Source organism: Choloepus didactylus, chromosome 4 (assembly GCF_015220235.1).
Source record: "Choloepus didactylus isolate mChoDid1 chromosome 4, mChoDid1.pri, whole genome shotgun sequence".
Taxonomy (NCBI): Eukaryota; Metazoa; Chordata; class Mammalia; order Pilosa; family Megalonychidae; genus Choloepus; species Choloepus didactylus.
The window spans coordinates 40,551,155-40,568,370 of NC_051310.1; the positions used below are offsets into that span (position 1 = coordinate 40,551,155).

The 17,216-nt window shown below is 45.3% G+C and overlaps 1 protein-coding gene across 6 annotated transcripts in view; it reads left to right on the top strand.

The window, feature by feature from the left end:
* Positions 1 to 360: 360 nt before the first annotated feature.
* Positions 361 to 17,216, top strand: part of SLC8A3 (solute carrier family 8 member A3) — a 169,483-nt gene continuing 152,627 nt past the window's right edge. For all 6 annotated transcript variants that reach the window (XM_037832412.1, XM_037832413.1, XM_037832414.1 and 3 more), the window contains exon 1: positions 361 to 959. The gene's annotated coding sequence lies outside the window, so the exon portion shown is untranslated. The remainder of the gene's footprint in view (positions 960 to 17,216) is intronic.

The window sequence follows — 17,216 nt, forward strand, 5'->3', positions numbered from 1 at the left end:
GAAGAACTCCGTGGAATCCAGGTCAGGACACGCCGGCGTCTCGGAACTGCTGCCGGCCAGGCGACGCCGGCCGCCAGGATCCAACCATTGGGAGGGCGGGCGCGAGGTAGGGGTGGCGTCTGAATTCAGTCCGTGGGGGCTTTCTGGACGCTAGGTGCAGGCTCGGCTTCCCAACTGCTGATCAGGAAGCTATCTAAAAATCCCCTTCGGCGCCAGAGGATAAATATGCGCGGCTTGTCATTCGGTGCAGCTCTCTCTCCCAGCTGATAGGGTGACGTTCGATTTGGAGGCTTAGAGATTGGCTTTTTGATTTGGCTTCTTGCTGCAGCTTAATGGGCAAAGCTCTCGGGTCGCCCAGAAACCAGCCCCTCCGCGCGTTCCCTTCGCGTGCCACGAAACCGAGACATCTCCCGCGGTGACGGCGTGATAAGTGGAGAGCCCGCACGCTCCCAGCCCGGGAAAGCCCGGGCGACGCCACTGCAAGCCAGGGTCCCTCGGAGCCGTCAGGACGCGCCGGGCTCCTCGCCCTCCTCCCCATTCCGGGAGGGATCCCCCCGCTGCCGGCAACTCTGGGTCTCTCCCCGGCGTAGCGCAGAGCCCGCGCTCCCGGCCCAGGGTTTCTAGGGGGCTTTTGGTGGGATTTTCACTGTTCCTTAAATCAGCGCGGAGGAACCCCTCCCCAGGGCTCCTCACCCTGGCCCCAGCCCCCCTCCCCCCGAAACCTCGCGCTCCAGATGCGCTGCGGGGCAGCTCCCTGACTGCTGCGAGCCGACGAGCCCCAGCAGGCGGGCGGCGGCGGCCGACTGACATGACCCGGACGCGGCTCCGGCCAGCGGGCAGCCCGCGGGGGTGATGAGCCGCTGCCGCCGGTGAGGAGGCCCGGCGGCGAGGGCATCGCGCACCTCCCTCACCCCTCTACCCCCATTTCCCCACTCCGCTCGGGAGACCGAGAGGAAACGGTGAGTAATGGGGTGAGCCTCTTGCCCTTCCCCCCTCAGCGGGTGGCTGAGGCAGAGGAGCCAGAGGTTGGGAAGCTTGGGATGCCCAAGAGGGTCCCTGTTTGTGAATAATGGTGTTAATTAAGTTATGTCTCACGATCATTCATACGAACTGCCTTCCAGTGGGTTTAGTGCCAGAAAAAGTGGGGGGAGGGTGCCCCAGAAAGTGTCCGTTGTGTATGCGGCGGTGGGGGGTGGATGGGTGGGTGAGTGTTAGCGAGGGTTCTGGCACGGTGAGTGTGACTGAGGATGCCGGGGTGGGGGTCGGGTTGGGGGAGATGCCTGGAAATGTGTGTCGGGTCGGCGGGTGGGTTTGCTGGATTAGTAGCGGGTGCGCCCTGGAGCGACTGAGGGCAGTGTTGCATGCTGGATGCATGTGTGCATGTGTGTGCTGGCTGTGTCAGGGTGTGTTGTGCACCTGGGGCTGTGAGTACCCGTCGGGTTTGCAGGGCTAATGGGGGGGGGTGGTGTGCGGTACCCACTCCGCGCGTGCCCGCATGTACACGCACGCGCTCACCCCTACCTTGGATCGCCGCCGCCGCGGATATGGAACTGCAGCCCCAGCTCACCCGCCGCCGGCTGGCCAAGGGGGCGGGGGAGAACGAGGGTTTCTTGAGTCCTGTGCTCTCCACATCGAGGTGGTCTGAGCGGTCCCGGGTCGGGTGGAAGAAGCGAAGTATATAACTAAGTCGTTAAAGGCACCCCACCCCTGCCCCCATCACCAACACTACACACACACATACACACACACACACACACACACACACACACACACACGTAGGGACACAGACCCTTTTTTAGAGGCTAGAGCTGCTCCTGCAGGCCCTGATGACCTGCCCGCAGGACCTGAGCCACAGGGGAAGATGAGGAAAGCAGCGATTTGCGCCAGGGGAAAAAGAGATCAGTTTTAAGTCTTATTCATTGTGTTTCATTTTTAACCGTGGGGGAGGGGAGTTAAAACGCCCTTAATGCAGTGCCATAAATTTACCCGCTCGCTGCCTGCCTCCCCCCTCCCCCCACCACACACACGTCTGGCGATTAAAGCAAAAACGCTCGGTGGCTCAGTCGCCTGAGCTGAAGGATTAAAATTGACCGGGATACAATTTATCGGAAACGGAGGCTGCAGCTGGGAACATAGCGCGGAGCTTCTGAGTGGTCAAGAAACACTCAAAGCTGAGGGGTTTGTGGGTACAAGATACAAATACATCCGGCCTTCTGGTGGGGCATCAAAGGGAAGCCTCCAGGCCTCTGGCCACCGGGTGACATGCAGCCTCGTCTGACTAATCTTCTACCGCTGTTGTACCCTATCCACTTGAGCTGAGCTCTTGTTTACCTCTGTTTTCAAATATAGCTGCTGCGCCATGTTCTTCCTGAAATAGAGGGATCGGTTCGCTGTGTATGCGAACTTGGCCTCCGGCTGGCCCTTCTTACCGGCTTGGCTGGATCCAAGTTCGAGAGGAACCTGCCCCTTCATGCCTGGCAGTTCTCCCGGGCATGGTTGACGGTCCGGGCTTGGAGTGACGAGATGAGGGCTGATCACATCCCGCCCCTCATTGCAATCCACAGTTCCCATCAGCAGCTCCCCCCCACCGCACAAGTCTGCTCTTGTTCTTTAAGTAAAATATAGATATTGGGTTAAGAAGAACCAGAAGGAACCTACAGAACTAAATTCGGCTCAAGTTCTTTAACTTAATGGAGACAGAAGTCCGTTGTTCATACAGTTTCCTCAATCTGGAATGCTTTTTTTATTCTTCCAGCACTCTTGTACTTCACCCTCGTCCTTACCTAATGTACTCCCAGCCCCCTTCAGCTCTCAGCTCATTAGTTTCATCCTGAAGGAAGTCTTCCATACCTTCCCTGTCTAGACCAGATCCTCTTATTTTATATCCCCATAACCTGAGCCTGTCATTTGGAAGTCATTTAAAGATGCAAATTAAATTTATTTATGTGATTGAGTAATGCCTTCTAGGGAGTAATCTCCCTGAAGGCAGGAAAGATGGCTGTTGTTTATTCACATTGAAATCCCACCGCCGAGCCCTCAGTAAATGTTGGTTGAATGGACTTGGAGGGAAATTACACATCTTCCCTTCTCTGTTCCTCTTATCTGTACTTTGGCATCTCTTGCACTGTCCTCCACTGCCTCCTGGTCAGAGAAGGCAGAATAGGGTTATCAAACTGATCCTGTAAAAAAAAAAAAATTCCCTTCCTCTGTGCTCCTCCATGGACTGGGACCCTGGAGCTGACTGAGTGCTGTTCTTTTGCCCCAGCCCTTCCCTGTTCCTGTATAAGGCAGTTCCTTGTACGATCTCTGGGCACAGTTGTTGGTATTGTCCATGGGGAATGATTGTGGGCTTTGTTCCCTGGCCTGCATGAGCCAGTCTTTGCCCAGAATCTGGATTTTGAGATTGTGTCACCCATCTTGGCTTCTCCAAGTTTGGATAAGAAGAGAGGAATAACTCCTTCCAACCCCCCAAGCCTGGTTGCTTTGTCTAGAGATTCAAATATTTGGTGAAGTTCAGAAATGCACTGGAAGGAAAACTGTGGGGGTGGGGGGTGGAGAGTGGGGGGGGTGAGGAGAGTTATATATGGGAACTTTACTTTCTGCATGATTTTTCTGTAAACCCACAACTGCTCTAAAAATAAATTAAAATTAAAACTAAATAAATCTGAATAAAATATGGACTTAAGAAAAAAATACACTGGATCCTAAAACAGAAAGCATTCATCTTTTTATTGTCAGACATTTATTCAACAAATATTCACCAACAACTTACTCTGCCAGGCATGTGATAAGTACAAAGGCAAATAAAATAAGCATGGCCCCTTCCCTACCAAACTTATATCTCGGTGGGGATAACCAACCGGTGAACAGGCAATTACCCAATAATGTGATTCCTGCCAGTGGAGGTCAAGTCCCTGGTGCAATGGAAGCATATAGAAAGAGCATCTCCCCAAAAAGCTTAAGGAGGACTCCCAAGGTCAACGCTGCTCAGAAAGGATGAATAGGAGTTAGCCTGATGAAACTGGGATGAAGCAGAAGGGAAGTTGTTGGAAAGACAGTGTTATGAGCAAAGGGATCAGTATGCAAAGGCCTAAAGTGGATAAAGAGCTCTTTTAAGTGGCTGGAGACAGAGGGTGAAATGCAGGCATGAGTTTGGAGAAGCCATAAGGACCAAACCTTGAAGGGCATATACCCCATGCTAAAGATTTCCACTTCAACCTGAGTTTATGGTGGGGGGTTATGAAGGTTTTAAGTACTGAACCAAATGCTCACATTTGTGCTTTAGATAGTATGTTGAAACTGGAAGGTAGGTGGGGATAGAGGCAGGGAAATTAGGAGGCTGTTGTAGAAACCCAAGTGTGTGATCCTGGTGGCTTGTGAGGGTAAGGAGGGTCTTCTTTCTATTTTAGTGTAGAAACCAGAGCTGCCCTTCTTGGGAGACGTTCCACTGCATCTGTCTCTCTCTCTCTGTCTGTCTCTCTCTCTCCCCCCTGATATGGAGAGTGACTAAAGGCTAATTCCAGAATCAAGGGTACACAGATATGGTATACAGAGTCATATGTACTAAGAAAAACAGCTCTATTTCATCTGAGATGTAAATTGGAATAGTACAAGTATTTACTGCCTCAATATCTGGAATGACAAATTGGCTTTTTTCTGGTTGTGTGCAGGAACGCGGGGTCATGTGGAAACTGGATGTGGAAGTGGGACTAGAAAATGTAATCCTGCTCTGGCTTCCATGTGGTAATTTCCAAATCACTTGAGAGGGAGAGCACCTCAAAGCTATGTGGTAGTCCATGAGAATTAAGCCAAACAGCATAATCTTGGTTAACAGTCTTTTATATCTGGCTTTGTTCCTCATCTTTCCCTTTCACTAACTTCAGAGTAAAAAAAATCCTCCTTCCCCTCCTGCACAGTGCCCTGGAGTCACCCCTGTCCCATCTCTGGAATCTGCCTTGGGTTCTTTCTCTTATCTCAAGTCTCTCCTTCATCACTGAATCCTCTCCCTCCAATTATAAACATGCTCAATAACCCACACCTTAAAAGAAAATCACTTGTCCGATTCCTCTTCTCCCCACCTTGCCTTCAACAAATTCTTGAAATTTTAGGTTGATCATCTGTCTCTATTTCCACATCACTCATTCACTCATTTAGCCTCTTGCATTCCCACTTTTTTCCAACCTCTGCCCACCATCAGATAACACTGGCCATTCCTCCTTTTGGCATCTATCACAGGGATCTCTCCAGATTCCATGAATTCTCTAGGTGGTCCCTCTTCCATTTCCTTTCCAAGATTCTCTCCTTCCTCTCTGTTTTCCCTTTCTCTGTTACCCCTTGGCAGTCTCCCTCATTGGTTCGTGCTTTACTCCAACATGGATAGTTCCCTCTCCAAGCCCAGTTTCTCATTAACAACCACTTGCACAATCTCTCCAATGAGATGTCCCATCAGCTCCTCAAATTGAAGTTTTAGTAAACTGATTTCATCTTTGTTTCTAGGAGCTGCTCCTCCTAACTTCCCACTTTTCATTGATGACACCAACTAACTTCCAGTCACATGGGCTCAAAACCCCCAAGTTTATCTTTGACTCCTTCCTCTTGTTTCCCAAGTATTGCTTGATGACTTCTAAGCCCACTCCCCTCTTCTTCATCCCTACTACTACCTAATGCAGGTTTTTATGACCTCTTGCATAATAATAATAATTTTTATTATTATAGCAGCCAACATTTGAGAGTTTGTCATCATTCAGCTATTCTGTTGCACAGTGCTTCACATTGATTTTTCCCATCCAGTCCTTACCATACTATATGAAGTAGTTATTATTTTACTGTAAAAAAATGAAGCTTTCTAACATATTTCCAACTTCAACATCTCCCTCCTTCAATTCACTTTAACTAGTGTTACAAGATATGCCTCCTCACCCACTCTTCTAGGCTTGTCATTTTCCTGTGCAAAAAGTCTTGAAGGGCTTCCCATTCTTTTTTGCAGTAGTTCCTTGCATTGCTTTTCCACTCCATGTCTACTCTCATTTTTTACACTTCCTGAATGGGCACCTGAATAAACTCTCCCTTTCCTCTTCTGGGCCCTTATTCATAGTTTACCTTTCACTAAGAATCCTACCTGTTCTTCAAAGCTTAATTCAAATGCCTCTCCTAATGGGAAAGCTTCATGGAGAAGCAATCCCTTCTACCCCTGAAATTTGATAATACTGCATCTGTTTTTCATAAGGCTCTTACACTTTTTGAAATGGCAGTTTTTTGTTTTGTTTTGTGTTTTTAAAAATTTTTTTTTGCATGTGGCTTATCTCCTCCACTGGACCAACTGCCTTTTCTCTCTGCCACTCCCTATGGCATAATGCACAGTGGGTGTTCAATGAATGACTTGCCTTACTTTTGAAGTGGGTGAAACAGGTCAAAAATGATCCACATCATTTTTCATAAACGAAGCCAGTGGTGGAGTAAAAAATCAAACCAGGAACAGGCAATGTGGTTTAAGAGAAGAAGAATTCAGTTGGCAGAAAGAAGGTTATGATCTAGTTCTTATCACTTCTGAAAACCTCATATAAGACCCACTTCTGCTCTCTGGGCCTCAGATTCCTTAACCATCAAAAAGGTTATGCTGGATGTGTTGTCTTCTGGGCTGCCTCCCATTGCTGACAATTTTTTATTCTGTGACTCTTGTTCAACTGCTTATAGAGTGTCTCCTGCTAAGGACACTTAGTGCTGACAGTATGTTTCATTTCAGAATGTTCCAGCTATAACTTGAAGCCCCTAGTGTGTCTTTTATCACTAGGCTCTGACGTTGAGTCTCTAGAGGTCAACATAGCCAGCCAACTCAGCTAGCTGCATGTCTGGCCTGCAAGGCACCCTGAGCTGCTCCGTGTGCCTTTCTGCCTAATGGGCCCTAAGTAGGCTTTCCTCAGCCTGGAGTTGCCTCCCGGCAGCAGCCCCCCAGGAGATTCACAGAATGTGTCATCGTGTGCCACGCCCCCAAACTCTCCTTTGCATCTGCCTTTCCTAAAGACCCCAGGAAGGGTGTGTTTAGAGTCAGGTAGACTCTGTTGAGAGGTCTGTTGAATCTCTGTGCACTGTGGCTTTCCAGAGGTTCTTCCCTTCCTACCATACCACTGTACTCTCTGCCCGGAGAGACAGGAGGAATCTTCTTGAGTCTGTGCCTTTCAGCCCCTCAGAAGGAACTAATGGAGGAATCAACTTCAAGGGGGGATGATTAGGAGATCAAGGAGAGGGTGCAGCTGCAGAGACCATATCTAGATCTGCCAGGAGTCCTAGGAGTCTGCTCAGAAATGAAAGGATGAAATGATGGCCCAGAGCACCCCTAGAGTTGATTGTGCAAGAGAATCCCCCTACCATTTTCCAGAGAGATGACTTTGACTGATTGCCAGATTCCATGTGTCATTCATTCAGGCAAAGATGTGATGTAATTCCATATTTCAATATTTAAAAAATTGAGGGAAATTAAATGAGTTAAAATAAATCAGTCTCCTGGGGGATGAGCTGAAGAAAATGTACAAAAAAGGCAGCTGATCACCAGCTTCCCCTTGATGGGTAGGCAACAAGGAAGAGGGGTGCCAGCTCCCTTTCTGTGGGTATCCCCAAAAGACAGAGTCCAGGTGGTGGTGGGCAGAAACAGTGTCTCCCTCAGGCTTCCCTGGGTTTCCCACTCCTCACCCCAGGCCTCATTTCCTTTCAGTGGCAGGGGATGTTTTCTCCTGGTCTTTCCTGCCATGGCACACTCCTTTAGGCCTAGTGGAAAGAGACCTCCTGGCAGCCTGAGAGCCAAGGTTTGGATCTGGCTCCACTATATATTGGCATAGACACTCTTGGCAATTAACTGAACCCTGGTTGCTTCATCTGTACATCTGGACATCCTCACAAGAAGGATTAAATGTGATCATGTGAGTGAGAATGGTTTTGTGAACATTTGGCACACTAAATATTCATTGAATGAAGGATGCACTATTAATATTGGTTATAATTATGCCATACACTGTTGAGGAAAAGTAAGAGAGAATGAGAGGAGTATGCTGAAGAGAAAGAACTGTGTTTAGAAATAGACTCACAGCTGCTATCCAAACACCATGAGGTCCTGTTGGTTCTGAATGAATAAAACTACCTGCCCTCTGAGGTCACTGGCTTTGCCATTACTTCTCTACCCCAAGGCTTCCCAGGAAGTTTGAAATCTCCCCTCACAGGTGGATCTTTCCAAAATCACATAATCCTGTAGAGTTATCATTCATTCATTCAACAAATATTTACTGAGTGCTCATTATGCCAGGCTCTAGTCAAGGCTCTGAGAACAAAAAATGTAAGTTTCTTGTTACCATGGAGCTTATATTTTATGAGGGGAGATGTGTGATAAACCTGTAAGCAAACAAAAACAGTGATGATTTTGACAAGTGATATGTGCTAAAAAGAAAATGAAAATGACAGAGACTATTGGAAGTGAGGGGAGAAGGATGGGATCACCTTTAGATAAGGAGGGAGAGGAAAGCTTCTGAAAAGGTGGCATCTAAGACCTGGGTGAAATAAAAGTGAGCAATGTGGATATTTAGAGTAAGGGTCTTCTAAGCAGAGAGAACAGTAAATGCAAAGCCCCTGGGGCAGGTGTGTGTTTGGTATGGTGTGGTAACTTCAGAGAGACCACCTTAGTGGGAGTGGAGGGCAGAGGGAGCAAAATGAAGTTTTAGGAGATGAGATGAGCAAGTTATAAATTAGAAGGGAAGTCACTATAGGGTATATGTGTGTGTGGTGGGGGTAGTGATACAGGGAGAAAAGAGGGTGCCAAGAATGGCATGACCTATCTTAATTATATTTTAAAGATATTTCTGGTTATTTAGTGGAGAGTACACTAAGAGGTGGGACAAGATTGGCAGCTATTGCAGTAGTATAGGCAAGGGATATAATATTGAATCCCCAGTAGTAGAACTGAGTGTGACACATATTTGGCAACCAATAAATTTAATACATTCAGGCAGAAATGATCTTCAAAGAACCTATAACTTTGATGGGTGCATAGTAAGTGTTTGACAAATTTTTTTTCACTAATCAATGAGCAGAAACAGTCTTCCTTCTGGGCACTATGGGCTTTGAGTTAATCACAATATTTTGGATCTTTTAAAAATAATTTCAGTTTTTTCTTGGGAGAAATGAGTTCCCAAGAGAGAATGAGAGGAGTATGGTGAAGAGAAAGAACTGTGTTTAGAAATAGACTCACAACGGCTATCCAAACACCATGAGGTCCTGCTGGTTCTGAATGAATAAAACTACCTGCCCTCTGAGGTCATTGTTTTCTTCTGTGTGAATTTGTTTTCTTCTGTGTGAAACGTCATTCTCATTGAAATAGACATAAAATGTTCAACTTCACCACTTCCATGATGCTGTCAGCCAGTGTTCATAATTCCCCAAACCCTTTGTCCACTTTTAGTTATCAACCTTGTGTACTTTTCTGTGAGCTCCTCCAAGGAAGGGACCAGATCTGCTTCATCAGGGCATCTCCAGAGCTTATCACCATCTGAACTATTGCATCACCAAGTGGTTATTATCTTGACAAGACTGAGGAAGACTGTGATGCTTTGATGCAATTCCAGGGCTTCCTGCTATCCTTCCAGAGAGCCCAGAAAGCTCACTAGTCTGATTTGTCTCACAATTACAGGAAGACCCCAAAACTAAGCAGTTGTCTTAAGTTTGATGGTTTTGTGTTGATTCCTTCAGCTTCTGTTTCTTTGGTCCTGACTATCTGGAGATCGCTGAACTTTGCAGGGCCAGAAGGATGACAGATGTGCCTGGTATAGTTTGGTCTTTGCTATGCCTCGTAATTCTTCTGTTACCATCACCTTCTGTTTTCAGTTGGTCTCCAATGTGTACTGATTCTACTTTTCAAATAGCTCTCAAACCCACCCTTTCTTCACCAGCCCTACTCTCATTGTCTCAGTTCAGGTTCTTATCACCTCCCACCCAGAGATTGTGATAGTCTCTGAACTAATCTTCCTGCCTCCAACTCACCTCTCTAATTTCCACCCTGTCATCACTGTAGTTCTCCTTTCAAAAAGAAAAACATTGATTTTGTCTGTCCTGTAATTAAAAATTGTTAAGTGTTTCATTATTGCCTCTAAGATAATGCCCACATTTCTTGGCCTGGCATACAAGACCTTTAACCTATTCTTCACTTATTTCTGCAGTCTCTCTCTAGGGGCCCTGACCTTCAGCCATTCTGCTCACCCTTCTCTAAATACAAACTGGTCATTCATGCTTCCATGCTCTTTATCATGGCCATTTTATTGCCCCTGTTTGAAATGCAATGACTTATACCCAGTCAACTCCTATTCATCCTTCAAATCCTACATTCATGAAGCAGGTCCTGGCAATCCCAGGTAGTGTCAGACCTCCTTTCCTCTGTGCTGTTTTGGCACATTGCACATGCTTCCAAACCTAGTACTTGTTTTGTGGTATTGTATTTACTTGTTGTTGTGTGTTTTTTTGTTTGTTTGCTTTTTTACTGTTCTCCAGTGAACCATGTCCTCCTTAAAGGGGATTGTATTTTTTCCTATTACTCAAATTTGACAAACCTTGCTCACAGCATCCCTGACAGATGGCTTTCTATTTGAACACTGCCAAGTGTGGGAGAAATCACTGAATATTATCCCATCTATTTTTGCATATTCATTCAATGTATCCATTCATTCAATAAATGATTTTTGAGCACCTACTTACTATGTGCCAGGCACTGACTTAGCTGCTAGGAATATAGAAGTATCAAGCAGACAAAAGTTTGTGTCCTCTCGGAACTTATATTCTATTTTTTTTTTGAGTGTGCAAAAAAGTGAATTAAATACAAATCAGAGTAGCCTTCTTCCCATAATTCAGTGGAAGTCAATCTATGACACATAGAATGGACTTATTCAAGTACATGAATGAATGAATTAATGACAAGTGTGGATAAATAAACCTGTTATTGTCATTGAAAGGAAAAATATCTAGAAATATGCTTTGCTTAAAACAGATGAGTAGCGTCATTTGCCTACAAAGATGAGAGAACTCTTGATCTTTTATATTTTCTCAGAAAAAGTATAAACCAAGTAGAAAGTAAATTTAGGGAGAGACAAAGAGAAAATCTACTTAGTGGATGGGAAATTGGTGCTGACTGTCCTTAGCAAGGTGTGAAAGTCAGTGAGAGTCCAGAAGGAAGGGTGATTTGTCCAGTGCACAGAAAGGCCTCTTGGTAGCTCTTCATGAGTCAACTTATGATGTACTGACAGTCCTTCTCCTGGTCTAGAGAATGTCCCAAATGGTTGGAATCCCTGAGATCTGGATATCATAGTCAGGCTGTGTTCCTTGTCTTCACTCCCAAGATTCTCAATCTGGACCATTCCTTAAAATCAACCAGGGAGATTTTCCATAACCTAGATGTCTAGGCTCTACTCCCAGAGATTCCAAAACCTAGATCTGGGGTAGAATCCAGATGTCTGTATTTTTAATAAATCCAAAATGATCCTGATGTGCAACCATTTTTAAAATATGGTCCTAAGTTCTATCACTGGCTTCAACTTGAGGGATGACTTAAACGAAGATGTAGATCCAGCAGTGGGAGGAGAAGTATTTGAATTAAACTGGGCAAAGCCCTTCCTCTTCCTGGCTCTCTGCCCCACCCTTAGAGACTTCACAGTCATGTTAAGGATTTGCAGAGGTTCACAGTCCTCTGGCTTCCATGGAGTGGGGTAAACTTTAGGCTTTTTTGACTTATTGAATTTTAGAGGCAGAGAAGATATCAGGTGAGCTCTCATCCCTGTCAATAGAGTTCCAATGAGTGCAACTCCTCTTTGTTGCAGAAAAAAAAAAAAAAAGATTCCCTATATTGAGTTGAAATCCCTCATGGAGCATCCAGATGAGTGTGGAAGATAGACCTGTTAATAGATAAGCTCAGTACAGTGTGAGTACTCTGGTGGTGATATGGACAAAGGGCTAGAGGAATCCAGGAAAGTAAATCACTCATTTGGAATGTGAAGGAGGAGGACATTGTTAGGGAAGGCTTCCCAGAGGAGGTAGAGTTTTCTGGGATTCTGGGTTCTTGACCTAAGAGCTACAGATTCCTACCCTATTATTGTACCATTCCTTTCATCCCCTGAGGTTTAAAAGCAAACTTTGGTAGTCAACATATCAAATTTCATATCCCACTTGCACCACATGCTCAGCAAGTGGACTTATGTGAGTTATTAATCTTTGAGCCCTAGTGTCCTCATATATAAAACAGAGAACATCTGTCTCATTGTAGGGGTATGATATTAGTGTGCCTACTTCAGTACCAGTCATTGACTAGTACTCAACGAATGGATATAATTATTGTTGTTGATGTTACCTTTTTAAAGGCCTTGGTTTATATAAAGTACAAGGAGACAGGCTTGCTGGTGCCCAGGGCTGTCCAGGGGGCCTTTCTCTTCTTGTGTGGTGGTGACTGGGATTACATCAGTAGGGTATGAATTGTCAGTACGACAATTGCATGAGATCAAAGAAGCAAGGACGATATATCACCTATTACTGCAAGATTCTCTGTATTATAAAGCCATGCTGCATTGCAGCCACTGCCCGCATGGCTAGAGGCAGTTGTACAGTGACCAATCTGAGAGCTTAGAGCAGAATAAGAAAAAGATATCACTTCCCAGAACATAATTGTAATCAATTATTCCTGTAATGACTTGTATGTCTCTGACCCTCATCAGAAGATAAACTCTGTAAGGTTGGGGATGTGATGCAGCTCATTCGTGGCTCTATCCCCAGTCAATAGCACAGTGCTTGGCCCATCACAAGCATCCAATGAGCAGTTGTTTAAAAAAGAATGGATTTGATCCAAGGTGCTTTTGGTAAATCCAGAATGTAGGCGCTCCTTGACTTCTTGGCTGCCCCCTCTTCCCACCACTCTCCGTCAGCTTACTCTTTTATTCTCTGAGTCTCCTCCAGGGTCTAATATCCATGCCTGGCTCTCAGACTGTTCTGGGTCAACATAACTTAAATATGCTGCCTCACTTCTCTGCTTTTTTGAGAGACAGTCTTGCCTGTAATCAAAGCATTTTTGACCAGAAGGAACTAAAGAGATGATATGACAACCTGAATTTTATAGATAGGGAAGACACCCAGAGAGGTTCACTGACTCTCCAAGGTCTTATGGCTCATTGAGATAAAGCTGGGAAGCAAGTTCCTGCCTCCAGCTCCCAAGTTTGGGGCTCTACCACTTCCCCATGCTGCCTTGGAGTGCATAGAGCCTCCAAGCTTATGATGAGGTCTCCATATTCAGAAAGACTCACCCTGCCCTCCATGAGCCCTGCTCAAAAGGGTCCCCAAAGCCAGGGCTCTTACCAAACACAGTGGTTAACACTGTATGCTCCGGGTCAGACTGCTAGAGTTCTCCTTAGTAACTGTGATCGTGCACAAATTACTTAACCTCCCTGAACTCCAATTTTCCATCTGTAAAATGGATCTGATGATAATAGTACCTCTTTCACCGTGAAGATTCAAAGAGATAGTAATGCATGGAAAATGCTTAGCAACACTCTGTTTTCCTTGTTCGACCCGAATTCCAGTTCTGACTGTCAAACTGCCTAAGCAGCCAAGGTCACATCTTTCCTATCTTAAGAGAGGAGGGAGATTTGTCTCTGTGTTTCATGGAGGCAGAGGAAGTACAGGAGGAGATACAAAGCGCTTGGACTCGGGTGACATGTTGGAGCTGGTGACTTGCCTGGTTGTACCTAAAATTTTAATGTAAATTGACTGTGGTGTCTGTGCAGCGGCCCAGATTTAGAAGCAGAGCAGGACAGCTCTACCCAGGCTGGTGACAGGCCTGGTGGAGTGTTCCCATTGGAGGAAGTGGAGGGGATAGCAGGAGGGGGAATTTGCTCGGTCTGGCCTGGTGGCACTGTTTTATTAATGATCTGGAAGAAGAGGAGAACAGTGACTTTAATTAAATTTGCCAGAGATATTAAAAGATGTCAGGAGCTGCTGCTAAGGACACAGACACTTGCAGATGGCCCTGAGGGCATTAGGAAAACAAGCCAGGAAGGAGATGAGAGGCCTGAGCTGAGCTGGGGCATTAGTTAAGCTGAGGGAGAGGATTGTGATATGGGGAAGAGGGTCGTTGTAATGCAGAGTGTTCCATAAGCCCACCCTCATTATCTTTTTCTGTTCTGTTTGCAAGAGTTTTCTAACTTCTTGCTCCAGTGTTGTGCCTCTTTCAGCCATCCTAAACCCTTTGGCCAAATTGATTTTTCTGAATTACCAAATCTGACCACATCATTCTTTGGTTTAAAATCCTATCATTGGCTTTTCACTACCCGTAGGATAAAATCCCATCTTCTCAGTCTGTCATAGAAGAATCTCCATGAATTGAATCTTCCCTGCATTTCCAGCTCCATCTTCTTACACTCTGGCCTCACACTGAATTCTTTGTAATCCCATGAACATATCATGTTTTTTCATGTCTTCATGTCTTCGCTTGGGCTGTTATCTTTGACTTGAATGCCCTTCCCACTTTTCTTTTTTGATTAAGGTTTACTCATCCTTGAAGACTGGTTTCAGGGATCACATCCTTCAGAATGCCTCTCTGAATCCCTAAGCTGGCTCTGCACCCTCCTCATGCTCCCAAGCCTTTTGTCCTTACCTCCACTTATTGTGGTAAAATTGTCTATTTGTGCATCTGTCTACCCCTGCTAGATTGCACCTTCGAGAGCAAACCCTAAGTCTAATATTTCATTTTACCCACCAGCATCTAGCACCAGTCATAGCAAATCACAGTCTTTTGTCAATGTCTGTCATACTGAACTGAAAGGAAGAATATTCAGGTGGGACACTGCAGCAGGCAGCCAGGACATCCCGGGTAAGCCTGTGGACTAGGCATCTCTACCAAAAGGCTAGTTGCTCCAATGGGGGAGGGTGGGCAGTCACTATGTTCCAAAGTCCAGATCTGACTGGTGGCTGATCAGGGACCATGGGACATTCTACAACCAAGTGGGAACATCTCAGAAAATGCAGTGGTTAAAACCATAAATTTTATGTCATTTGTGTGCAAGTTCTGGCTCTGCTACTTTCTTGCTTTATACTTTGAGTAAACAACTTACCTATGACTCAGTTTCCCAAAATGTAAAATAGAGATAAGAGTGGTACTTGCCCCATAGGGTTGTTATGAAGATTAAATGAGAAGGTGCTTAGCACTATGCACACAGTCAGCACTTATAAATGCTAGGTATTATTAATATCTTTATTATTTTGGGTGCTCCTGGGGGTCTTAAGCTGAATCATATTACTGAGTATGCTTGGGGGCTGATTAAATCACCTCAGCTAGAAACCGTTTCCTGGCAAGCCTGGAAGAACAACTGGAAATTCACAGGCCCTTTCCCACCTTTAACTCTAAAAACTCAGTGCAGGCATCTAATAGCCACCTTCTTGCCTTGTTTTCTTTCATCCTTTCCTTTAGTTCATTTGTATTCTTATGCAATAGCCTTTCTCAACTGGCCCCTGATTCCGACCATGATAGCATATTCTTCATAAAAACCTGTCGCTGGGTAGTTTCTGCAAGACCAAGGGAGAACAAAGACCAGGATCTTAATTCCCCCAGTGGGTAAGGTAATAGGAGTCCTTGTCCCTGTTAATCAAGATGACTCCACTACCTCAACGTTCCATGTCTTTTTACTGCAGATGGCCAGCTGTCTCCCCATACTCTGTGGATACCCCACACTTGGGGTTTGCTGCCCCACAAGCTGCTACTTCCTGTCTCACCACATTGGCTCTTGGTGAAAGAACTGCTCCAGCTGTACCTACCTTCTGTCTCTTTGTGCATGGGGCATGTCAGAATCCACAAAGTGTCAGAGTAATTAGAGGTCAAAGCAAGGAACCAAGATCCTTCTCTGTCCACATTTCTCCAGGGTGGGTGAATACCAAACCTGTGAAGGGGTGTCTCTGTGCACATCACAGGTTATGGGCACTTTGTCAGCCTGGGAATTTGGATGCTCAGTGGCTTCTATCACGCTACCTATCCAAAGGCATCCTCACAACCTCTTTGAGTGAGATCAAAGCCAGAGGCTCCAAGTATCTGGTGGGATGACCCCCAGTACCTAGACTGATGGGGAATGTGAGCCTCAGCACTTCACTGTCATTCTGGGGAATTTGAAACCAAAATAATCCACAGAGCATTTGCAAGGAAGATCTTCATGGTTTTGGTATGCACCCTGGAGTACAGTGCTGCAAAAGGAATTTAAAAGGGTCCTACGTAGCCTCTAAAACCTAGTCAAGGTATTTTTATGATATTTATGTATTTTTCCAGAGTAAATAGCTATTATTAAGATCATAAAATGCCTTTAAAGAAGGCTGATGTTTGAGGAAGCTTCCTTCTTCATGCAGTTACCGAGCACTTACTCCAAACCACTTAGAATACCACGGTAAACAAAAAAGACACAGTATCTGCCCTTGTGTTATTCATAGTTTAATTAATGAGCTAGACATTAAGCATATGATCCTGCAAATAAACAAGTCATTTCAAAGTTTTATAAATGCTATGGAGGAAAATTAAAGGGTGGGATAAGAGGAGGAACCAAAGGGAGTTGACTCATTTTTAGGGCGAAAGAAAGTTTTTCTGAGAAAGTGACACTTACGCTGAGATCTAAAGCTTTAATAAGATTGGGGGTGCAAAGAAGAAGCACTTGTTTCAGGCATTGATAATGGCATGTGCAAAGATCCTGAGGTGGAAAGTAACTTGTGATCCAGGAGGTGAATGAAGGCCAGTATGGCTGAAATGTAGTTAGAAGGAGAGAGGCAGGAGATGAAAGGGGAAGAGGAGGGAGGAGGTAACTCACGCAAGGCTTTGAAGCTCATGGTTAGGGACCTCGTCTTAAATTAATGGTAAGTGAAACTACTGAAAGAATTCAGATAGAGAAGTGATGTGGTTAAGTTTGATTTTTTAAAAAAGTGACTGTGGCTGAATGAGGAAAGTGGAATAGGGGGTGTGGTGAGTGCAGTTAGAGGCTACTGTAATAAATGTATTAGGTGAATTACGGTGGCTTGGACTATGATGATGATGGCAGAGGTGGAGGGAAAGTTGATAGGATTTAGTGCTGGATTGGACAAGGGACAGGAAGGAGAGAAAGGCTTGCAGATAAGCTTCTCTGTTCTAGCATGAGTAACTGAGTGAATGAAGGTGCTATTTTATTAGATGGGAAACG